This window comes from Diabrotica undecimpunctata, chromosome 7, assembly GCF_040954645.1.
Source record: "Diabrotica undecimpunctata isolate CICGRU chromosome 7, icDiaUnde3, whole genome shotgun sequence".
Lineage (NCBI taxonomy): Eukaryota > Metazoa > Arthropoda > Insecta > Coleoptera > Chrysomelidae > Diabrotica > Diabrotica undecimpunctata.
The window spans coordinates 150,391,011-150,418,441 of NC_092809.1; the positions used below are offsets into that span (position 1 = coordinate 150,391,011).

General features: G+C 33.8%; 1 non-coding gene across 1 annotated transcript; it reads left to right on the forward strand.

Annotated features, from left to right (window-relative positions):
* Nucleotides 1–6,716: 6,716 nt before the first annotated feature.
* On the forward strand, nucleotides 6,717–6,788 carry TRNAQ-UUG (transfer RNA glutamine (anticodon UUG)). The gene has a single exon. It is a non-coding gene; the product is annotated as a tRNA-Gln (tRNA).
* The last annotated feature ends 20,643 nt before the right edge of the window (nucleotides 6,789–27,431 follow it).

The following is a 27,431-nucleotide window of genomic DNA, read 5'->3' on the forward strand; positions in this document are numbered from 1 at the left end:
CTTTAGCATTAATTAGGAACAGAAATCGGACAACGTGAATAATTAATCACTAGATAAGTATATTTAAATTATCTCAGAAATAAAAAGTTTGACACAATAATTCAATTTTATAACTGTAACCGTTATTATCAAGTATAACGAAATTACACATTAGGTTTTGACGGAAGATAGTGGTATTATTTTTAAAATTAATGTATATAGAGAGTTTAGGCTTTTCCGGTTAGTGTTTTGTAATGATATATACATTGTATTAGAAGTTCATAGACTGTGGCTGTGATTTACTTCTTGACGTTTCGTCTGCAACTGCATCACACATAGGCGATGTATGAGCAGACGTAACTTTCGGTCGCTCCGTTATAATCTTCCTTGATTATCTGCGCTATTTGTAGTTGTCGTATGACTCCGGGTCTATCCATATCTGTGTTGTATTTCGCAGTGTTAAGTGTTTTTATGTGTGCTCCATCTTGTGGCAGGTCTTCTTTTCCGTCTTCTTCTTGGCGGATCCCAGTCTAATATTCTTTTCAGCTACCTGTTCTCTGGCATTCTTTGTACATGCCCATACTACTGCAGGACTATGTTTTCCAACTTTTTTGTAATTAAGGATTCTACTCTCATTCTGTTCCATATTTTCTCTGTTTTTTTTTATCCGGTCTGGTGATTTGTAGACATTTTCTCATAAAGTCCAGTTGAACTATGCTCTAAAAGCCTTTTTTTGTAAGAGTGTTGTTCCATATTTAATACTCCATAGAGTACTTTACTCTATATCTTTCCAAAAAATGTTCCTTTTCTCTTTTGGTCGCATTGTCATTCATTGCATAGATTGCATATAATGTCCAACATTTATCGTTGGTTGTCCAAATATGTTGTGTGCTCTGCACTCCATGTGTTTATATATTTCCCTATAATTTTCTCTCCTTGACTTTTTTTTGTTTCAGTTAAGACTATATGTGACTAGTCGTTCAATTTCTGAGATTATTTCATTTTGTTTCGTTGCGATTACTTGTATATTTCACGTTCCTATTCTCATAGTTTTTCTGAACTCCTACGTCGTATATTCTTGTTTTTGTCCAAATACCGAGGCTGGTTTGTTTTTTGTTTGTTTCTTGCACAATGATTTTTCAAAGAATGGGAAAAGAAAAGTATTTCTAAAGTGTATAAACGTTTATTTTCTAGCTGAGCGCTTTTGGCTTACAAAGCCATCTTCAGAGCTATGATTAGGTTTTTAAATTATCACTACTAGGAGAGATCTCTGAGTTGAATATAAGAAAAATAAAACGGATGTATAATAACGAGGTAACAGGCAATCTTAAAGTTAAAGATTATTATTTTCGAAATATTTTTAATAAATGTTTCCACATGGGGTTTGGAACACAATGAACGGATGTATGTTCTACTTGTTTGTCATTCGATGAGCAAATCAAAGTTGAAACAAATAATGTGCATAAAAGGAAAGACCTATTTATCAACAAACGCGTCCATAAATTAAGAGCAAAGGCTTTTATTCACTACTACGAGAAACTAAAGATGATTTAATTACAACAAGCTTCGACTGTCAAAAAAATCAAGTACTGCCAAAGGTCTCGGATCAAAACGCTTACTATAGCTGACAATTGTATATTTATAACCAAGGATCATCAAAAAATAAGGAAACCAAAGAAAAAACTTTCATGTATACATGGACCGAAAATGAGTTTCATAAAGTATCCAGTGAGGTAAGTTCCGCTTTATTTCATCGACTTAAAAGGCATTAAAACTTTGAGATTGGTCTTCGATGGATGCGGTGGTCAAAATAAAAATTGTATTATAGTCGCCATGTGCGCTAGATGGTTTTTGGGTGCCCCACAAAATTTAAATTTTATTGAACTTATATACTCAGTCACAGGTCACTCATTTGTTCCTAGCAATCGCGTTTTTGGCAGAATGGAACAGGTGTTGAAGAAAATAGAAGTTATTCGAGAAATGATATCAGATATCAGAGGGTAGTACAATGGTTTCTCCTGTATGGTATTACGAGGTAAACCAAGGCTCGCGTAGGTATTGGCACATTCCTGAAGTAAATATGTCACCTATTGGAATCATAGATGAGTATCAACCCGCTATCCAGATACTTTTTCAGGAAATTTTAAATAGCAAGCACGTACCAGACCAATTGGGAAACTGTATTTCCATACCAGTACACAAAAAAGGAAATCGTACCAATTATTATAAAATCGCCTTGCTTATCACAATTATTAAACTGATATTTGCCAATCACATTAAAGAAAAATACATAATCATTGAAGAGCAACAAGACACGACACAATAAATCAAGTATATCGACTACTTATATCTATAACCAGACAAATTATTGAGAAAACATTGAAATATAACAAACCTACCTATATATGCTTTATAGATCCAACTAAAGCCTTTGTCTGCATTAGATTAGAAGACGTGTTATAATAATTAGTAAAACAAAACCAGTCCCACAGAATGGTATAGCTTACAACATTAAACACTAACAATAAAAAAATTAAAGTCAAGAACTAACTATCATCGAAAGAATATACCAACTTGGGAATCTGGAAGGGAGATAGCTTAAACCCACCACTCTTGAATTTAGCAATGAACAAAATCATGGAAGAAACTAAACAGCCAGGAAACAAGCTGATCAGAAAACCAATAAAAACCTTTATTATTCAATCGATACAATTTTGATTTCAGATAACAAAGAAAACCTACAGCGAATAGTACAAGCATTCAAAACTTCGGCTGACTCATACAATAGGCGAATATCTACATCTAGAACAAAATCTTTAGTAGTGGCAAGAAGAGAACACAAACGAGACAGAATATTATTTAACGACGAAATAACGGAATAAATCTCAAGATTCAAGTACTTAGTATTATTCTTAATTACTATCAATAAACCTTGAGGATCCACTGCTAAACATAGATGCCTCGTGCCTCCTCCTTATCTTTCCTTTTTCATATAATATGTATCGCTTTTATTCAGTTGTATTTTAACTTTTGCGTGTTTGCATTTGAAATATTATAAAGGGTCTTCCTAGTGTTCTAGTCTGGTGTTCTAGTGCCTGCTGGTATTTAATACCTTGCTGTTAGGAGTATTCTATCGCTGGTGTAAAATGCTGAATTTATTCCCGTCTTCTCTGTCTTCCCCGTCGTATAGTATATCTACTGTATTTTACGGAGATGTCTTAACGGGAAAGTGCGGGAACAGTGTTACAAAGGGAACAGTGTTACATTTGCTTTCTGTTCCACCTCTTGGTAGATAGGCGAACTACATGTACCGTAACCTCATTAAAGGTCGGATGCCTTCCATAAATCAGTTATCGTAGTTGAATACAAGTGTTTTGTAGTCACATATTTTCATAACAGTTTTTATACCTGTGAAAAGTAAAATTTTTAAGATCTAAGTGTATTAGTATATGGGTAAGTACGTTAGTAATTCATTAATTTTATATTATGGATGGAAAGTAAATATATTTCTATTGGATTTACACTTAAAACCATAACCTATATTTCAGTACCGCGCTAAAAATTTAGTTCTATGTGCATTGGCGTTCAAAAGTGAACAGTGTTACAGGGTACACTGTTACAAAAATTCTTGTAACACTGTACCCCTAGTAAAACAATTAATTATAAATTTCTTGATTACAAATTTATTTTAGTGAGAAAATGCCACGTAAAAGCAAAGGTGTAAGAACCCTCTTAAAAACCGATGAGAAGATTCTCAAAAAGCTGTTCTTGATGTGCTTCAAAATAAAATGAGCATTAGAGGGGCAGCGAAAAAATACAAATTATGTCACATGACGTTAAAACGTTACATAAATAAATACAAAAATTCAGAAAATCCAAATAAATAAAATTTGAACCAAATTACAAAATAAATCAAATTTTTTCCAAAGAGTTGGAAGATGAACTCGAATCATATTTAATAACAGCAAGTAAAATACATCATGGTTTGACCCGCAAAGATACCTTGGGACTAGCCTATCAATTGGCTGTAAGTAAATTGTTACAACAATTTAAATTTGTCTACTTGGAATTTTTATGTTTCAGGTTCGCAATGGCCTAAAAATCCCGAAAAACTGGGATACTAATAACTCAGCGGGAATAGACTGGTTAGTGGGATTTCGTAAGAGGCATCCCATATTGTCTCTCCGCAAACCTGAAGCAACAAGCTTATCAAGAGCCACAAGCTTTAATCGGACTAATGTAAATGCTTTCTTCGAAAATTTAATCAAAGTATATGGAAAATTTGGAGATAGCATATCCCCCGATTTGATATATAATTTGGATGAAACTGCAATCACCACGGTACATAATCCACCGAATGTGCTGTCTGCTAAAGGACAAAAACAAGTTGGCCAGGTAACATCAGGCGAGAGAGGAGTGCTGATTACCGCTTGTTGTATTATCAATGCTGTTGGAAACACTGTTCCACCATTTTTAGTTTTCCCAAGGGTACATTTCAAAAATCAAATGTTATTTGGTGCCCCTGCAGGCTCAAGTGGCAGTGCAACAAAGAGCGGTTGGATGAACGGGGAAATTTTTGTTGAGGTTCTGATTCATTTCCAAAGACATGTTAAGTGTTCAAAAGAAAACCCCGTGATACTAATTTTTGACAATCACGAATCGCATATCACAATTGGCCCTTTGGAATTTGCAAAACAAAGCGGGATAATTATGGTTACGTTGCCACCACATACAAGTGCGAAACTTCAACCTCTTGACAAAACTGTTTATAAAAGCTTAAAATCCAATTATAATTCTGCTTGCAACGACTGGATGATCTGCAACCCTGGAAAAGTCATTTCCATCTATGATGTTGCTGCTCTATTTGGTAAAGCATTTCCTAAAGCATTCTCTATCTCAAACATAGTCAATGGGTTTTCTTCGACAGGCATATGGCCTTTAAATCGAAATATATTTACAGACGATGACTTTTTGTCATCCAGTGTGACAGACCGCTCTCTGGCTACAGCAACTTCATTGCAGACTTCAAACAGAGATCAACCTCAGCCTTCTACCTCGGCACAAGTTCCTTGTGACGTAGCATATGAGCATACATTACATGTAACAGATTCGAATTATGAGACTATAGTTTCAAAGTCTCTAACTAGTCCTTCCACTTCAACTCTTTCGCCTTCACCTCGCCTTGTAATACCTTCATCTACCCCTCCTAGGAATATACAGCACCAACAAGAAAAAAGACCTTCTATGTCAAGTGTATTGGTCAAACAAACAACTTTAATTTCACCTGAACTCGTTAGACCCTTTCCAAAAGCCCCACCAAGGAAAACAAACATCACAGGAAGGAAAAAAGGAAAATTCATGGTGCTAACAGACACTCCTATTAAGGACGAATTAGTAAATGAATTATTGGAACGAAGTAGAAAGAAAGCGAAGGATGTAAAGAAAAAAATCATTAAGGAGAAAAAAGATGACGAGAGTTATGAGGAATCAGAAGGCGAAGTTCCTTATGCTGAAAGTAATGCTAGTAACAATTTGGAAGGCGAAGAAATGGAAATGGATTATTCATCAGTTTCAGTTGGCGATTATGTGCTTGTTGCTGAAGGGGAGCCTAAAAGTAATATTTTTTCGGTGGGTTTAGTCGAGGAGGAACTGGAGGAAGAATATGTGATTGTCTACATAAAGAGAATTAAACCTCTGTTTAAATTTTGTAAAAACTGAACAATCCTACACTTTTCGTAAGGAATATATTATACACAAATTGCCACCACCAGTTGCTGCAGGTGGAACAAACCGGACATCGGAGATGCTGGTTTTTAATATCGATTTAACAAAATTTAAAAATTCACTTGAATAGGTTTTATCAAATTTACTTTTTCTCTATGTTGAATATCTTGATAATTTTGACATTTAGGCCTTATGTTCATAGTTTTAATTAACAATAAATCTTTTCCTAATCATTTATGTATTTAATTTCTCCTTTCTCATGTTTTTTATGCCTTGTAACACTGTTCCATGTACATTGTAACTTGTAACACTGTACACTACCGCAGGGTACAGTGTTACAAATGACAAAGTTTCAAAGTCATGCTATACTTTCATACCTTATTCTTGTAATGTTATAATAATTTATCAAAAAACAAAGTAAACTATATACTATCATATAATGATAAAAATAAACTTAAAATATTCATGTCCATCAACTTTGTGACTAATAAAAAAAGTTGTAACACTGTTCCCGCACTTCCCTATTCTATCTCTTAATATTTTTCCAGTAATTAATCTCAGAGCTCTCATTTCTGACGTCCTAAGTATTTTTTTGTTTCTATTAAATATTTTATACCCAGAGATAAGTACTTGTTGCACAATATTTTCATGGAATTTTTTTGGTGCTAAGATATTAAAACCTATTTATCCACGGTATTTTACTATTTTCAATAGCAACAACTACAATTAAATGATACTACAAAGTAGCGGGATACTACTAAAATAATATCCCGCTAAAAATAAATTTTTTCGTAATAAAATTCACACACAAATATTTTAGAAAAGTGTAGTCAAAAATTAACTTGAAGAAATAATATTATAAAATAAACAAGTACCTCCAGTTGCATAAGAATTAGTTTTAAACTATATATTATTGTATTAACTAACTTCCACATATAGGCAACACGTTTTATAAGTAATCTTTGACTTAAAACATTAAACGTAACACTATAATTTAAAAACAAGAATCTCACGGTTCCATGGTGTAATGGTTAGCACTCTGGACTTTGAATCCAGCGATCCGAGTTCAAATCTCGGTGGAACCTGATCAATTTTGTTTTTTTTTATTTTTAATCATAATTTAAGTTTTTTGAAGTGATTAAATTTTTGTTAAATAAATTTTAAAATTTAAAGTTGCAATTAAACAAAATTAGAATTTTAAATTCACTGTTATATAAGACAATTTTTGTTTTTTTAATATGGATCATGGGTTTTAGTTTCCTAAAATTGGTATTATCATTCATTATGGATTTTTAATCTATCTATCTGTCTATCTATACAGCCCTTGCTGTCCAATTTTGGACATAGGCCTCCTCTTCCTTCTTCCACGTCTCTCTATTGTAGACAGTTTGTATCCACTTCGGGCCTGCGTGTTCCTTCAAGTCATCTGACCATCTCATTTGTGGCCTTCCTCTTTCGTTTGTAACTATATGGTCTCCAGTGTATAATCATCTTATTCCATCTGTCGCCTTTCTGTCTTATGGTATGTCCAGCGAACTTCCACTTAAGGTTTGCTTCTGCGTTAATACATCGCATCGGTCACTTTTGTTTTGTTGCGGATCCAAGTATTTCTTTTCTTGTCTGATAGCCTGATGTTCAGCATTTGGGCTTTGCTATTTTTGGGTCTTTGCAATTTTTTCCATGTTTTCCTTTGTAAACGTCCAAGTTTGAGAACCGTATGTGAGAACAGGAAGTATACATTGGTTGAAGACTCTTGTTTTTAAATATTGGAAGTATTTTCTATTTTTTAGTATACAGGAAAGTTTTCCGAAGGATGCCCAAGCCAACTGTATCCTTGTCTTTATTTCTCCGGTCTGATTTTCTTTATTTAACTTAACTAGTTGTCCCAAATATACATATTCTTTTACTTGTTCTATAGTTGTTTGTGCAATTGTAATTATTAATTCTTCTGGTTTGTTAATCATAATTTTCGTTTTATTATAATTCATTTGTAGACCTACTTTTGTTGATTCGCTATTAAATTCATCCATCATATTTTGCAATTCTTCCCTTTTATCTGTTATTAATACAATGTCGTCTGCATATCTCAAGTGATTCAAGTATTGGCCATTTATGTTAATACCCCGTTTTTCCCACTGTAATTTCCTCATAACGTCTTCTTTGATTAAATAGTTTGGGTGATATAATGTCACACTGTCTGACGCCTCGCCGTATCTTAAGGGGCTCCGCTTGTTTAACTATTTGGATGGATGTTGTTGCTTGATCATATATATTGGAAATTAAGTCCGTATATCTATAGTCTGTTCTCCCATTTTGTAAAGACTTCTTTACTGCCCAATGTTCCACCATATCGAATGCTTTTTCAAAGTCTACAAATGCCATATACATTGGGATTTGATATTCGTTGGCCTTTTCAATTAATATTTTTATCGTAAGCGAATAGTCGGTTGTACTGAATCCTTTTCTAAAACCGGCTTGCTCTCTTGACTGGAAATTATCTAACTTAGTTGTTAATCTGTTTGTTAGTAGTTTGGTTAACAGTTTGTACATTACAATTAGTAGCGTTATGGGCCTATAGTTTTTCAGATCTTTTCTATCGCATTTCTTAAACAAAATAGTGCTATTGCCTCGTTCCATGTGGTGGGTATTTGTTTTGTGTTATATTATAGAACACAAAACAAATGTTAAAATGTTATATTATAATATTTTATTCATTAGTACATAAAGGACTTCCACTGTAGTTTTCCCCCCATTTTTTAGCATTTCCACAGTTATTCTACCTTTCTCAGGAGATTTGTTATTCTTCATTTCTTTGAGTGCCTTTTTTGTTTCATTTTTACTGATTTCTGGTTATAGGTCAGAGTTAACGTTCTTTATTTTCAGTTGTAACTGATTACGGATGTTTTGGGTTGGATTTTGTTCTGTTTTATAGAGATTTGTATAATATCCGTACGTTATCTATAAAATTTCTTTTATATTGTTGGTCTCCACTCTTCTCCACACTTTTTTGTTCTTTATGCTATTAATTTGTATGTTTCCCAGGTTCTACTTTAAGCACTTCATGTTTCTATGTTTTTCAATTGTTTTCTCTATCTTTTCTTCCTGTACTCTCCATTTACACTCCTTGATATTTTTTCTAATAGTTTTGTTTATTTCTTTGTATTCCATTTTATTTTTGTCCCCTATATGAAACTTTCTTTTTTTTGTTGTTGTCTGTGCTATTTCTTTACCCACTTTCATTAGAGTTTCAGTAAATATCATGTTTATTTCATCGATATCTTTGAGATCTATATCTTCCTTGGTCGGCAATATTTCCTTTATTCTCTCTTCGTACGTCTGTTATTCTTGTTTTAGTTTTGCCATGTCTAATTTCTGATTATTTTCCATTTTCTTTCTTGTTTCAAATCTACTATTAATGATCAGCTTGACTCAGACTAGTCTATAGTCGTTACCAGTTAAGAAGCGATTTCGGGCTGTTACGTCTTTAACCATGGATTTTTGCGTTGAAAGAATATAATCAATTTCGTTTTTAGTTTCACCATTGGGACTAATCCATGTCCATTTTCTTTGGGGTTTTTTCTTAAAGAATGTATTCATTGCATATAGTTGCTTCTCGTCCAAGTAATTCATCAATGTGTGTCCTCTATTATTTCTTTTGCCGTATCCATGGTGTCCCACTTTGTCTTCTTCTTTATATAGTTGTTCTCCTATTTTTTCATTGAAGTCCCCGATTATTAGCGTTAATTTTGATTTCTTTTGTTGCTGTTGTTATGTCTTCGTAGAAATGTTCAATATCTTCATCGCTGTAGGTACATGTTGGAACGTACACCTGTATATTTTTGGATTTTTAATATACGTGAAGAAAAATAAAATTTACCTTAATAATAACGACATTGATTGTTCTACACTCACATACAAAAATATCTAATATTTTTATTCAATTTTAATAGTCTCTCTCATATGGCTGTCTTCTTATACGGGAATTATTGGTAACGAAACAGCAGATCATTTTTCCAAAGAAACTACCAACCATGGAACTGGAGTCACCCCAGTTCAACTAGCTAATGATCTCAAATTCGTTTTCAAAAAGTCGGTAGAGAATACTTGGCAAAACTTATGGTAAAAAAGCAAGCAACTTTTCATGAACTCCAACCGTTCATTGGTCACCTTGACCTCGACTTCCTAACTAGAAGAGAAGCATCGATTATTAGAAAACTCCGAATCAACCACACCAAACTTACCCATGGTTTCTTAATGTCCTCAGGAACTCGTCCAACCTGCCACGATTGCAATGTTTACCTCACTGTAAAACACATCCTCACCGGCTGCAAACAATTCATCAACCTGTATAAAGCACTGGACTTAAAACCTACTCTTAAGGAAATACTGAACAACCCTACAGAGATCACAAAAACTATATACAGTTTCTAAAAACCACCCAACTCTACCACAATATTTTGTCTAATAGACATTAAAGTAATATAGTTATGATTTATTTAAAATCCTTTATAAAAGGTATATAATAATACCCTATCGTCATTTAGAAATACAGCTACAACTACAGCTTTTAAAAACCAAGTTAAAGAGTAACTAGTGACCATGTGTCCTTATACATTAGGTGAATATTCTTCTTCTTCTGGTTCCTATCCGTTTCGGATGTTGGAAATCATATTGGCAATCATGACCTTGCTCGCTGCGGCTCGAAACAGCTCCGTTGAGGTTTTCTTAAACCATGTTCTTAAATTCCGCAGCCATGATATTCTCCTTCTACCGGGTCCTCGCTTACCTTTGACTTTACCTTGCAATATAGACTGCAGCAGGGAGTAACGGTGCTGATTTCTCATAACGTGTCCCAGATATTGCAATTTTATGCGTTTGATCGTAAACACAATCTCTGGTTCCTTCTTCATTTTTTCTAGAACTTCCTTGTTCGTGATCCTTGCTGTCCATGATATTCTCAGCATTCTTCTATAAAGCCACATCTCAAATGCTTCAAGTTTTTTAATAGTGGTGTCTGTAAGCGTCCATCCTCCGCCCCGTACAACAACACAGAGAAAACATAGCATCTCAAATGTCTCATTTTTGTATCTAGGGATATGTTGTGACTTTTGAAGGTGGCGCTCATTTTGTTAAAGACCGTTCTTGTCTTTCCTATGCGGCACTTTATTTCCTGTACATTGCTCCACTGTTCGTTTATAATAGTTCCCAGGTAACAATACTGTTTTACTTGCTCTATCTGCGTCCCATTAATGTAAAGATGAGCCCCATTTATATTCTCCTTGCTGATAATCATTTGTTTCGTTTTGTGGGTATTAATGTTTAGTCCGCACTGTTGACTGTACTGGTTTATTCTGTCCATTAGCCTCTGAAGTCTCTCTAAACTATCTGCTATCACCATGGTGTCGTCGGCATATCTAACATTGTTTACTCTTTCACTATTTAGAAGGATGCCTTCGTCTATTCCGTAAAGAGCCTCGTTAAAAATTTTCTCTAAGTACATATTAAATATCAACGGCGATAGGATACATCCCTGTCTAACTCCGCGTAGTATTTTTATGTGATCTGTTTCTTCTCCGTTAATTTTCATGTATGCGGTCTGATTCCAGTATAGTTCTGAAATTATTCTGAGGTCTTTGTCATCCAGGTCTGCTTCTTTTAAAATGTTTATCATCTTTTGATGTTGAACTCTGTCAAATGCCTTTTCATAGTCGATCAAGCACGCGTATACGTCGCAGTTAACGTCCCTGCACCTTTGAATCAGTACCTGTACTCCGAAAAGTGCCTCTCTGGTACCCACTGCGTTAATGAAGCCGAACTGTCTGTCCGATATTTGTTCCTCGCACTTCTTATAAATTCTTCCATGGATGACTCTAAGAAACAGTTTCAACATGTGGCTCATTAGGCTGATTGTTCGATATTCTTCGCACTTTTTAGCCGCCTGTTTTTTAGGTATCGCTATGAATTCTGATTCTAGCCATTTATCAGGGATGATTCCTGTATTGTATATTTTATTGAAGACAGCCGTTATCCAATTTATTCCTTCTTCCTCCAAGAGTTTTAAAAATTCAGCTTCGATATTATCAGGCCTTATAGCTTTCCTGCTTTTCATCCGTTTTATTGCTTCTTCTACCTCGGATTTAAGTATGTCCGGGCCCGTCATCCTCTCTGAAAATGGATGCCTATAATCCATTCTTTGATCTTGAAAAAGTGTCTCCAAATATATTCTCCATTTGTCTTTCATCTCTTGGGTGTCAATGATTAATTTTCCATTGGTGTCTATGAGTTTCATTTGTGTTCTCTTTTTAAAAGTACCCGTTATTTCTTTTACCTTTTTGTGTACATTAAAATTGTCATGCTTGGCTTGTAGTCTTTCTATTTCTAGGTGAATATTACGAGAGTGTATCTGTGAATGCCCAAGCTGCAACATAACCAAATTTAATATTATTTTAATTATATGTGTATATTGTACGTTTTTATATATTTTAACGTTTTAAATATTTTAATGGATTATTTCAATTGGTTTTTTTGTAAAGTTTAATATTTATAATTTTAATTTTTGACTTGCTGTAAACCTTGTTGTAACTTACAGTCAAATAAACTATCTATCTATCTATCTATCTATCTAACCATTTACGTAAAAATAAAATTATTCCTTTCATTTGCACACAGTTCTGGAATATTAGTGAATCGATACTAGACTTATTTTAAAACGCCACTTTTATGTCAATATGCCCTGATTAAAGGATAAACTAAAATCTCCCCTATAACCCATTAGCTTTATTTAATGAATTCATGAAATCTCCTCTTTCTTCATCATTATTTTTGTTATTGAAATTCCTCGTATAGAATTACGTATTTGCAGTAAACTTTGTCTTAATTTAATAATGAAGTTCGTTAAGTGATCTGTTGAAAGTATTGTTTCGATTTCTGTAGAACCCTTCAGAAGTATTTCTTTGATTAATAGGAGCTCTGTGACGAGGAAAGTATGAAATCAAAAAGCTTGAAATTTTGAGAGGAATTACGCCTACTTGAAATTTCAAAAACCTTTTATGCTCTTTATTTCTTACATCATTGAATGAGGAAAAAGCCACGGTATTTTAAGCTGAATTTGATTAAGTTGTGGAAAAACCTGCAATAGGAAAAGTTTCTGTTTAATCTTTGTAAAAAATATTATTTTGGTTTGTTCTTTAGAATTAACTCTTGAAAATAATTTTAGGTAACGATTAACCTTATCTTTTATACACAAATAAATTTTCAGAATATACAAATCAGTACAATACCGGAGAGAACAAAAGTGATAAAATAAGTTATATACAAAATGATTTCAAAAGTAAGATGTGTTAAACTAAACCTTGTTAAATATTATGTTTATATGGAGTTAAGCCGCAAAGCAAACCAAGAAATGCAAACATTTCCGAAGTTGGTGTATCTTTGACATCTCGTTTATCTTTGAAATATATAGAAAGAGATCTAACATAGAGATTCGTATAGTGTACCACATAATCAAAGATATTACTAAATAAAAGGTTCCACGATTCAAGTAGTACCTGCATTTCTTTCAATACCAATAGTGCCTGTAAATGTTAAAATATATTTTCTTTTCTAGTACAGACTGTTCTAGAAGATGTATGTTTCAGCAATTTAGTTCTATCTTGACCATAGTAATATAAACGCCTGTCACCTTCTGTAGCATTCCTATCTTCCACGTGCTGTTGTAAAGCTTCTGCGGTATCTGAATTAGAATCAGTTCCGTGGTTACTGAATATCTCTATGATCTAATCAGACATATGCTTCTTAGAATCATAAATCTCGTCAATCTGAAATTCATAATATAGAGCTTGCACACGCTGTATTTCCCTTTCATAGGCATCCACATTACTAAAAAAAAAAATATAAGTATCCTGAACTTGTTATAATATTACACCTACTTACACCTGAGAGCAGAAATTATCATACTTCATAAAAAAGGGGATGCTACCGACCTCAGGAATTACAGGCCCATAAGTCTACTTTCACATATTTATAAACTATTTACGAAATAATTACGAAACGACTAGAAAATAAATTGGAATTTTATCAGCCCATAGAACAGGCGGGTTTTAGAAAAGTCTATGGAACAAACGATCACCTACTGGTAATAAAAAATCTTATAGAAAAATGCACTGAATATAATTAACCACTAGCTTTAATATTTGTCGACTATGAAAAGGCATTCGACACCGTAAATCAACAAAAAATGTTGGAAGCCTTGACAGAATGCCGAATTGACTATCGGTATATAAATATAATTAAACACATATACCAAAACGCAACAGCCAGTGTTAGAGTGGGTGATCGTCAAACCCAGAAATTCCCGATACAACGTGGAGTACGCCAGGGGGACACCATATCGCCGAAACTGTTCACTACGCTTTTGGAATATATATATATATATATATATATATATATATATATATATATATATATATATATATATATATATATATATATATATATATATATATATATATATATATATATATATATATATATATATATATAAAAGGGCAAAATTGTCCGACAAGGGCATAAACATAAACGGAGAAAAGCTTAGCCATCTAAGGTTTGCAGATGATATTGTACTAATAGCTGATAGGATAGATGAGGCCAAAGAACTTTTAAATCAGCTCGACCTTTCCTCGCTAGAAGGGGGATTGAAAATAAATATATCTAAAACCCAGATGATGCCAAATCTTGTAGTCAGCGAAGATATATGCGTAGGAACAAGATCCATAGACCAGTTAATGGCCTATAAATACCTAGGTCATGAGATTCGCATAGGAAAAGATAACCAAACCGTTGAGCTTCTCCGTCGTATAAGACTGACTTGGGCAGCCTTCTGCAAGCTGAACCATATTTTCAAATCGTCTGATATACCAATATGCCTTAAAAGAAAAACGTTTAATCAGTGTGTTTTGTCAGTGTTAACTTACGGTGCGGAAACGTTGACCATGACAAGGAGAACATTTCAAAAGATCCGTGTGTGTGTCAAAGGGCGATGGAGCGTACTATATTGGGCGTTTCACTACGAGACAAGATCCCAAATCGCCAGCTACGACAAAGAACAGCAGTGGCTGATGCAGTAGAGAGAGTAGCAACACTGAAATGGAACTGGGCAGGTCACGTGGCTCGAATGACAGATAATAGATGGACAAAGCGGATACTGGAATGGAGACCAAGAGATGATGCCTACTGAAGCATAGGTCGTCCACCAACACGTTGGACCGACGATCTAAAACGTTGTCATAGGAATTCGATGCAAGAGGCACAAGATCGAAATAGATGAAAAATTATGAGGGAGATCTATGATCTATGTCCAGCAGTGGATAAGCGAAGATTCAATGATGACACCTGAGAGCAATAATTGAATCACTTGTAAAATACAAAACCACTATGACCGATTACAGATTACATATCTGTAGCCTGGTTTCAAAGATGGCCAACTCCATTTTTTGAGAATTCAAATATTGACGGATTCTTGTGTAAAATAACATGGGGAATCCAAATCTAAATAGTTTTGGTGTCAAAAATGGCCAGAACAATGTTAAAACTCAATTTGAATAGTATCCTTGGTTACAAATCGACCAGCTCTCAAATATGTTGGTGACAAAAACAGCCATCTCCACAAAGCACCAATCAGATGGCTTCATTATGTCACGTGACCTCACCGCCTCAGGTGAAATCGAAGACAGCAGTGAACTGAGCTATTCTGGTGTGTTGTTACTGGCGTTGTTTTATTGTTTAGTATTTTAAAGTTTTACTAATATACTAAAAAGATATTACTATAATAAACCTGCAGAAATAACATGGAAGGAACTAATGTTTCTTTAAATTGGAAAAGAGCTAAACAGAAGATTTTAAGGTTAGTATTATACCGTAACCCAACATTGAATAAACTAATAGACAAACTTAAATAACATTCATTCAAAGTTACTATTACTTAGGCCTAGGCCTACTTATTCGAGTGAAAATGGACCAATTTCTAGTAGGCCTAACCTATTCACACTTCACATTATTTTTATTTTTCTTTAACTTATGTTGGAATAAAATAAGTTCCCCTGACATAAAACAGTTTGTATTTTGGTTTTGAATCCAATGTTTGTTTTAGGTAATGTTCAAAGGTATTACCTGATGCTTCTTCATGTGGCCACACAGAGAAGAAAAATTGCAGTTTATTGAAGATGCAAGATATAAATAGGTTTCATAGTGCATTTTATTCTGAAAAGTATTGCACAGCACAACAACCAAAAAGAACCAGACCAGGAGAGGGAGCAAGACATACTAAAGGTGTAACCTACCAATATCGTATTGAAACAATAGCAGGAAATAGATTGGAGATATGTAGGAACACGTTTATTAATGTATATTGGGAATCACAAAACAGAGTTCAAGATGTTTTCACAAGATTTAAAAAAGACGGATGTCTCATCCCCGTTGAAACTCGAGGTGTTTATAGGAAAACTAACACATATCAGAAAAAAATTGATTCTGTAATACATTGTGTAAAACAGTTTAAAGGCACATAATCACATTACAGTAGAGCGAGGAGTACTCGTAATTATCTTGATTCCACCCTGTCTGTTTCTAAAATGTGGAAAATGTACGAAGAATCAGTTGTTGATGAATTTTAAGTTAAAGTCGTTTTTTCGACACATGTTCGTAACTAGGTTCAACATTAGCTTTAAAAGGCCTTCGACAGATATGTGTTTAACCTGTCTTCAGTACAAAGAATAAGTCAATATTGGAAACGCTTAAAGCAGAGTACACTGTTCACACTACTCGTGCTAAAGTGTTTTTTAACCTTTTGAAAAAAGATGAACCTAATGTTGCTAAAAATATGCCTCTGCCAAAGCTCCCAGATCAGAGTGTGTCCAATTCAAGACAGTTATACTGCTATAATCTGACGATAGTTTCTTGATGTTCTACTGGAACCGAAGCTTTACGCAAAGAAAATTTATCAATTTACTCTTGGGCCGAACACGAAATGAAAAAGTCTTCGAATGAAATAGCCTCTGCAGTATTTGAATAACTTGAGTGCAGATCTAAATCTGGTTACTTTGAAGGAAAAGACACCTTGAGGCTGGTAGCTGATGGGTGTCCAGGCCAAAACAAGAATAGTATCGTATTAACGATTTGCATTGCTTGGCTGCACAGCATTAAAACTTCAATCACAACAGTGGAGCTTGTGTTTCCTGTTACCGGTCACTCATGTAAGCCTAGTGATAGAATTTTTGGTGGCAAAGAACGAAGTGTAAAGAAAAGATATACAATTGTGCAGCTTGAAAAGTATCATTAAGAGTTTAGTAAGCATGGGACAGTCAAACTTTTAGGAAAAAACTGAACCAACCAAGATTGGAAGTCAGAAGCTAAAAACTGTGTTAAAGACCCAACAAATCTTCATTTCAAAATTTCACAAGTCAAAAAGTTAATTCTGACCAAAAACCAAAAGTTAGTAACTGTCAGTGGTGAACAAAACTACAGTTTCCCAATTAATTTAAGTTTCAATGTCATGAGACGAGGGAAAAAAGTGTGGAATATAAACCCAACTAAACTTATGCTTGGAGTTAAAGTGAATGGGTTAAAAATTAAAGATGTGCGCGTTTTATTACAAAAACATTATGGTGAAAAATGGAGTAAAATGGAAAATGTGAAATGATATCACGAAGTGATAAACAATAATGAAATGATGCCTGAAAATCCACTTCCTGAATGTGAATGTTTAAATAATGCAGACTATGATGAAGTCATTGAAGTTAACCAAGTTGTAGTAGACTTTTGATTCAGAATTATTTTAAGATTAAGATATTGTCTACCGACCAAGAAGGTATCTAAAGAACTTTTGTTGTTAGTGTATTGATCGGTGTTTTAAATTTTATTGACAAATATTGTATTAACCCAATAAATTATTAATATTTTTAACACATATTTCAACTTTTTTTATTTTCACCAAAAAGTATAGGATAAGCCCTGATGCATTGCTACTGAAATTTTACTGCTGACTTAAAATATCAGCGACACCATTAGCAATGTTTTTGGTGACAAAAACGACTATCTCCACATGTTGGTTACAAACACGGTCAACTCCATATTTCAACGTTAAATATCCCTTTAACTACAGTAAAAAGCATAAATATTATTATTCCAAGATGCTCTGAAAATAATTATAACAAACAAAAAGAACAAAAAAAAAATTCAACAGTACCAATTGCGTGGAAGTAATTTAAACAGTTTTTTACCTATACTGAAAATTTTGCTAAATGGAGTTGGCGATCTTTGAAACCAGGCTACAGATATTATACGATATATCCACGTTTATTTGCCTAACCTAAACTACCTTATATGAGTACTCTGGGAATTACCACAAAAAACACTATCGTCTACTGTTTTTATTCTTATTTACTAACGATCAAACAATATCTTTAATGAGCCATCTACTAAAGATATTTCTAAAAGTCATCCACGCCGAGTTTATCAAAAGTTGGATTCAGATATTAGTGATACACAGATGGGGTTCAGAAAGGGACTGGGTACTCGAGAACCTCTCTTCGGTTTGAATGTTCTTACACAAAGATGCCTAGACGTTTGAAAACGCTTTTGACAGAGTACGTCATGATAAGCTAAGAGACGTTCTTGAAAGAAAGGACATAGATAATAAAAATCTGCGAATAATTCTCAATCTATATTGGAATCAGAAAGCTAAAAGAGTACGACAGGGATGCATTTTATCACCGCTGCTATTTAATGTTTATAGTGAAAGCATCTGCCAGGAAACCTTTTTGCAAGCAAACGAAGGAATCGTAATCAATGGAGAGGTTGTAAATAATATTCGATACGCAGACGACACTGTACTACTTACAAAAACAGTAGAAGAATTACAACGATTACTTACAAATATAAATACTACCTGCAACAATTATGGCATAAGTATCAATATTAAAGAAACCAAGTATATGGTCTTCAGTAAGAACATGACACAACCAGCACATATTAGTATAAACGGCATTCAAATTGGAAAAGTATCAAGTTACAAATACTATGGGACTTCAATAAACGAAACTGAAGACCAAAACAATGAAATAAAAAGACGTATCGAAATTGCCAGGGCCACTTTCATAAAGATGAGGAAATTCTTCTGCAACAGAGATATAAGCATCCCTCTACGATTAAGAATGCTAAGGGGCTACGTATTTAACACGCTATTATACGGTGTAGAGGCCTGGACTCTCAAACAGAACAACATAAAAAATATTGAAAGTTTCGAGACGTGGTGCTATCGTGGAATGCTGAAGATAAGTTGGGTTGAAAGTCACAAACTTTGAAGTAATGCGAAGGATAGGAAAAGACCCAGAAATTTTGTCAACGATCAAACGAAGAAAACTCGAATACTTGGGTCACCTGATGAGTGGACATAAATACGCATTACTTCAAAATATAATGCAAGGAAAAATAGAAGGAAAACGGAATCCAGGCCGTAGAAGAATGTCATGGTTGCGTAATTTGAGAGAGTGGTTTGGCTGTACCACTAATGAACTCTTTAGGTCAGCTGTAAACAAGGTCAGGATAGCCTTGATGATTTCCAATCTTCGATAGGAGTGGCACAAAAAGAAGAAGAACGTTCGAACGTGACTTTAATCCATAGCCGATAGATGGAAGTACATATTTCTAAAAGTTACATGACCACACGACGATGGTCTATTAAGACAAAATGATTATATTTCAAAAAAGCTTTTATTTTTTATATAAGTACTTTTTTGGGTGCCTGAAAGGTACTAAAAAAACATATGTATGAATATTATTTATTTATGTAAGAAATAGCCTTTTGCGCATAAACCCCGTTCTGATAGACCATCATCGTATATCAGAGTGATATTATTTATATAAATAGTTTTATTCTTTCGAATTTATTTAACGGTAGAAAACGGAAAAAGTTGATATGAATCAATTTATTCTAAATAAACGTGTCTTGTATTGAATTTGAATACAACAAAATAGATAGAAACATAATTTAAATAATTGCAATTAATATTCAAATTATAATAGAATAAACCATTCATCCACTTAGATGTATCATAAATAAAGGTTTGTGATTATTATTTACAAACAGAAATCATTTAATTTTATAAAACCACTGGCGGTCTCCTTGAAAACTAAATTTTAATAACGGTTTAAAGCAATAAATTAAAATAAGAGCATGACAAGTTAATTTAAAAAGCTGAGTAATATTTGTTTATAATACGAGATGTCCATGATTGAAAGTTTTAAGTGGATTCTTTATATATTTTATAAAGATTCCGTCCGAGTCAGCATATTGGCAATTAGTAATTGGTGACGAAAAATGCTTTATATTATTCAAGCACTTCGAAGACAGACAATTATAGCCCAGTAGAACTATAGGTATATTAGATATCAGAAAAAATATTAAAAGGGTTACGTTCTGATTCTGACTATGAATATATTAATATCGGTATCATCTGGTAAATTTCGCCGGGCAATTTTTAGAATTTTTCATTCAGATCCTTTTCCATTGGAATTTGTCTGTCGCACAATACACCACTCGCATACTTCCACTTTAGAGACACCGCCCTAATTCTACTGCATGCATTTCAATCTATTTCTCCGTTACTCTGTAGTACCCATCTTAACTTGTGAACTCGTGGCAGAAAGACCTGAGGAGATGGTTCGACCGCTCATCCGCAGAAATCTTTCGCGCAGCAGTTTCCAGAACTACAATTGCCATTTGGATCGCCAACCTTCGAAAGGAGACGGCGTCATGAGAAGAAGAAGACCCATCTTAAGTACGTAAAACTACTACTTTTTACAATCATTTGACCATCCAAAGTTATCCTTTTATTTGTAGTGGTATTTCTTTTTTTAAATGAACATTCAAAATCCTTTTTTTTTCGTCCAAGTTTCAAACCTTCTTCTTTAAGAGCTTGTCTCCACTGTTTCGATTTTTGTTCTAAATACCTGACAGTATTTCTTTCTTATACTATATCATCAGCATAATACTTATCACTATAGAATCTTACGCTGCATGTTCCATGTTACCTGATCCAACACTAATGAGAATTTGTAAGGACTAAGCACTAAGTCCAGATTCAAGTTCTTCCTCTCTCCTAAACTATCTACACTTCCACAGAGGTATCATGTGGTCCCACTATTTTACCTTTTTTCTATTTTTTGAAGTGCCGGAGCTACTTCCTTGTTTGATATTTTGGTAAACATTGCAATTATTGTTTCAAAATATCCAAAACCAACAAATTGTTCAAACTACATGGGGCTAAGTGTCATAAATTCACTCCCAAAACTCTATGGGAAAATAATAAAAAATAAAATTGAACAAAAGAGGACACACGCAGAAAAATAAAATGGCTTTCGTACAGGCAAACTCTGTATAGACAGCATATTTTCTCTAAAGCGGGTTATGGAAAAAAGATTAGCCCACAACCTTTCAACTAATGTCGTCTTTATAGTTCTGATAAAGGCATGAATGTGTACCACTTTTAATGCTCTATGTAGCAATGGAAAAACAAGGAATAAATAAACATTTATAAAAGCAGTACAACAGCTTTACAAAAATATGACGGTAAACATTAAAACTGGAAACAAATTAACTAGGGAAATTCCTATTAGTAAGGGCCTCAAGCAAGGTTGCTGCATAGCATCTACATTCTTCAAAACGTATTTGAATGAGGCGCGCTCAGTGTGGAGAAGAAAATGCTGCAATATGGGCATTCCAATCGAAGATAACGAAGCTATTCAGAAGTACACTTAGTGCCTTACAATTAATATACAAAAGCCGAGTATTTAGTTAAAGGAGAAGAATCAGAAAGCCTACAAATTGAAATGGGAACTATAAAATCAAATGAAACCTTCAAGTACCGTCAGAAGCAGGAAGTAACGAAGAAATACATTTTAGGATTGGCCAAGCAAGATCAGCCATTAGACAGCTACACGGATTATTGTGCAATAATAAAATAACAACGAAAAAAGGATAAAAAAGAGTTTATAAAACAATAATAGTAAGTATTGGGTTGGTACGGCGAAGAACTTTGTGAATTTAATAAAAAAAAAGAACAAATCAAAAATTAAGGCAATGGAATTGAAGGAGACGATGTTGCCGGCACACAAGACTTGATAAAGTGAGGAACGTAAACATTAGAAGAGAAATGGAAATTGACCTAGACATAATAGATACTATCCAAGCCAAAAGACTAAACTTTTATGGACACCTACAGAGAATGCCTGAAAATAGATGGCCAGCAAGATAGAAAAAGGATTCCGCCTACTAGAAGAGCATTCTTCGAAAATTGAACAAACAGCTATAACAAAATAATGTGTATGTCATTTATTAATAGCTAGTATTTTCTAATTCTTTTTTATTTTCCTAGTTAACAGCTACCTGGGGAAAGAATCAGGTATGAAGCTTCTTCCGTGGCTGTGTTGCTGGAATGCTACACCATGCTGGAATGCAGGGACTTCTGACAGTACTGCCACAATTTGTCGCATGGCTCCTGTAGATCCTTTCCCAAGTTAATCTGCTCCTTTCCTAACTTGGCTACACCGTACTGATGACGACCAATTAGAAATACGTATGTACGGTGGCCTTCCATCTTCGTCCCTTCATCTATTTTTTTTTCTACTATTCAACTATTCAACTCTTCGTTATTGATATTTTATGGACTAAACAGTCATTAAATTTTTATGTTTGATTCCTAACTTGGCTACACCGTACTGATGACGACCAATTAGAAATACGTATGTACGGTTGCCTTCCACTTTCTTCCCTTCATATATTTTTTTTCTATAATTCAACTGTTAAACTCTTCGTTATTGATATTTTATGGACTAAACGGTCATTAAATTTTTATGTTTGATGTATTAGTCATGTTGTTGGCTGATTGACACCTGTCCTTAAAAAAAAATATCAAAATTAATTGGAAAGAAGAGACTCGATTCGTAAATTTTAGAGATTTGGTTGTCAACTTTTGAGATGCGAAATCTAATTCATTTTGAGCGATATTCAGCTAATTACATAAAAGTTTAACTCTGCCAGTTAAATAGACACAAAAAAGTACAATAAGATGAAATTCTGAAAAAGGAAATGACGAGCATTAAACAAAAAATTGAAAAAAAGAAATAACCATAGAAGTATGCCAGAAAAAAAAAGAAGAAAAATAACTTATTAATGAGACGCTAACCGATATATACATTAGATGAAGAGCAACTATAATACGAAATAAAAAAGTTTATGAACCAAAAATTGGGGATAATAACAGAGCTAAAGAGAGCACTAATAATAAATAGATCGAGGTGTGTCAATGGATTTAAAGAATTCGAAAAAAAAAAACTAAAAGTACTAAAAGAGAAAAGTATAAACAACTCAGAGTATACATTGAATGTGATTTGACTCTAAAAGAGAGAAATACAAACACATACGCAGTCGCAAACGAAAGGGTGACTGGAAAAATAAAAAAAAGACAATTGTATTCATAACTATAGAAGACAAAGATGGAAATGGAACCAAAAAACAAACATAATAGAAAAAGCTACAAATAATGAAGTATCAGCTTGTTTTAAAATCTAGTGAAAGAAAATACGGGGACAGAATGGGAAATGGAAAAAGCATAAAATATGGACGATACAAATGAATATAAAGGTAATAACACAGACAGAAAGAAACTATATTTAAAGTGCAACATAAACAAAAACGAGAAGACAATTTTAAAAATGGCAACCTGGAATGTAAGACGCATAATAGAAAAAGAAATAAAGCTGGGGAAAAAATAGAAGATAAGAAGATTGTAATAACAATAACAAAAACAAAAAGAAAAGGAAGAGGACCCACGATTTTAGAAAACGGAAACTTACTAATATATAGAGTAGAGTAGAAGAAACAACGAGTGTTCAGGCAGGAGTATCATGCATGGTAAAGAAAAATATCAATAAAGTAAGGAATTGGTACTATTTCAATGAGCGTATACTTGGAATAGATATAGATTTGGGCACAAAGGAAACGATTACAAACCTGATTATATGCTACGGAACTGATGAAGATGCAACAAAAAACGAAAGTGGTAAAAAGAGACAAATCAAAGAAGCAGTATTACCAAGTCATTAACATATCGAGGATCCATCATTTGTGTTTTTTAAATAACAAACATATAAAATCAGAAGTTGGTGTTAATTGAGAGTAAACTAAATGTAAGATCAAATACTTTCCATTTCGGGATAGTATTATGAAGTTTTTTCCTCATAATTTACTATGGAATCACTAACAGGAGAATTTTACTGTCATTATGGCATGTGTTTGTCTTAGTAAGGTTACTGGTACTAAGACGATCAATAAGGAACACCACGAAAACGGTGGAACGACAACTTACTGGAGGCACATTGAAAAACAGTCAGAGTCATGTCTACATAAAACAAAGAAGAAGAAGAAAAAAAGAACTTGTTCCATTAAAAAAAATAACCGTAATCTACTTTGGCTTTATGATGCACCTACTATATTTATGATTTTATAAGTAAAACTTTTTTCCTGTCTCTCCTCATTTTAACATTTTAAATTTCGCAGGATTAATTTTTAATCTAATTTCACTGAATAAAAATCTAATATTGGATACAAATTTTGTTGACTCAAACTAATCGACTGTAAAAAGATAAATATTAACGATCTAACTTGGGCACGTTCAGAAAATATTTGTTTAAGGAAAATAATTATGCATTCATCTACACTTTTGTGTAGAATAACAATAAATAATAATATGATGTTTATTATTTCATGCAGTGAACTTAATAACATTAATGGTTTAAGATCTTTGCCTGGATAAAGTCACTAGCTACAAAGATTGTTTCAACACAGACTTTAAATTTGAAATATTTCATTATTTGCAAATTTTCATAAGATCCTGGCAGGTAAAAAGCTTGCATGGTATTTAATGGGTTATATTAGTTCAGTACTGACTTATCAGTATTTATGATTGTCTGTCATTCTTAAATGGTAATAGTTACTTTAATATGTGAAAATATGTTTAAAACTCATTCACATTCCGTCCTTCTTTTATTGAGTGTACCTTCTGGCAGGTAAAATTCAGTAATAACATTTTTCTCAAAATTGCAAAATGATGATTTTTTTTTCTGTTTGATCAGAATGATCCGCCACCAATGCGAAACAACTAAAAAAACGGTATAAGATCTACTACTCACCAGATTTAGCCGTATACCCTTTAGTCGCACAAGTCCACAAAAGGCAATTCAATTTTAGAGTGTTTCGCAATTGAAATTTGAAATTATTGATAATTTTTCGTCCGCGTTGGCTCAAATTACCAAATCTTAGCAGTTAGTAAGGAGTTTATGGTCTATACCTGCCACGGGGTGCAGGTAGGCCAGTGATGAGTTTACCAATCTCTCTGGGTCCATTTTAAAATCCCAACTTTTATGGCGATGATGAATTTGTACTACGTACGAGGGTATTTATGCTAATTGGTGATGAGTTTACGGTGTACCCATACAAATTCCCGTGTGTTTTGTAAAATATTAAAAGAGAAAAGATCTGTAGGAGGGTCTAGGAAAAGATACAAAGATGCAGTAGAGAGGATCTGAAGAAAAGGGGCGGGAGAGAGTGGAAAATAGTGGCACTTAATTTACGAATCCTTAGCACCCACATATTTAAAATTTAAACAATCAATATTTTCTAAACACCATGTTCATATCTCCAACCTCTTTGATCTTTGAACAAAACACTTTAATCCGGGATTGTCCATGGAGCTAGGATTTACTTTATATGTATGTGTATGTGTGTGTGTGTGTGTGTGTGTGTGTGTTTGATTGTTTCGTGTGTGTGTGTGTAGGCGTGTGTGCTTGTGGGTGTGTTTGTGTATGTGTATGTGTGTGTCTGTGTGCGTCTGGGTGTGTTTGTGTATGTGTGTGTGTGTATGTGTGTGTGTGTGTAATTTATGAGCCTATCTTTTCATTTTTTTTTTGTTGTGATATTTTGTTTTCGCTTCATTCACTTTGATTTCAACACACTTATAGCCCAGTGGCGGCTGGTGTGGTAAAATTTTGGGTAGGCCAAGTCAGCAAATTACATATAGCTATGTGTAATCAGTGGCGGATCCAGAGGGAGAGGTCACGGGGTCATGACCCCCCCCCTAAAAATATTTGAAAACCCACTTATCCTATTGGTGGTAAGACTAAAAGTGACCTTGCATCAGAAAAAAGTAATCACCCTCAAGATCCATGACCTCCCCAAAAAAAATTTTGTAGCCGCCAGTGTGTGTAATACATATTTTTTTTGTGAGAGTGGGAATCTTTTTTTTCGAACTTTACGATTTTTTTTAAATTTATTTGGGCAACCGTGCACTTGTTTGCAATTGTGTTGTTTGTTTAAACATATGTTACAATTATAGATTATGTTACATTTTTTTTATCATAATTTAAAAGAAAATTTATATTACAATTCGATAAGTCGGCCAGTTCCGATCGGGCCTATTAATGATATCTAAAATGCCTGAATACGATTCGATACTTTCTGTGGTAATATAATAACATAGTTGTTTTAACGGACGCTAATGTATTAAGTGATTTAATACATTTAAAAGTTATTTACATGCATTAACATAATTTTTGAATATATGTTTTTCAATTTTAAAGCTCTTAAAATTATTGGGTAGGCCCGGCCTATCCTGCCTACCCCCAAAAGCCGCCACTGTTATAGCCTCTTTGAGGAAGTACCAGATACAAGTCGCAACGTGTACCGGAAATTCATTAAGGATTTAAGAAGTAAGTACCGGGTATTCCAACAACTGCGGTACGGAATATTTGGGTATTGGTATTGATTATATTGTGATCGACTGAGTTAACCATCAAAAGATGATCGAAATTCTGAGAACAACTGGAGTTGACGAACAAGACTTGCGAATTATCTCAGAACTATACTGGCACCAAACGACAACAATTGAAATAGAGCGCACAACATCCAAAGATATACAAATCCGACGAGGAGTGAGACAGGGTTGCGTCTTATCACCGCTACTGTTTAATTTGTATTCGGAGTCTATATTCAGAGAAGCATTAGACGAGGTCCAAGGCAAAATTAAGATTAACTGAATCAGCATAGACAACATCAGATATGCTGATGATACCGTCTTAATAGCAAGCAACGCACAAGAACTACAAAATATAATAAATGCGGTAGTTCACCACAGCGAAATGTTCGGTTTACATCTAAACGTTTTCAAAACTAAAACTTTAGTATTTTCAAAGACCAATAAACTTACAGGTGTATGCCAAGGGTCAAATAATAGAACAGGTAAATTCCATAAAATATTTGGGAGCAAATATTAATACTCAGTGTAATTCAAAAAAAGAAATCCTATCAAGAATCGAACGAGCAAGGAAAACATTCATGAGCATGAAAACATTTTTTACAAGATCAGACCTCAGTCTGCAGCTTAGAATCCGAATGATCAGATGTTACGTTTTTTCTGTCTTACTGTATGGCTGTGAAAGTTGGACAATGGAGTCTGAAACAGAAAAAAGAATAGTTGCCTTTGAGATGTATATATACAGACGAATGATGAGAATTCCATGGGTTCAAAGAGTTACTAATGTTGAGGTACTTCGTCGCATGTGTAAACAAAAAGAATTATTAAGAATAATCAAAGAGAGGAAAATGCAATACTTGGGTC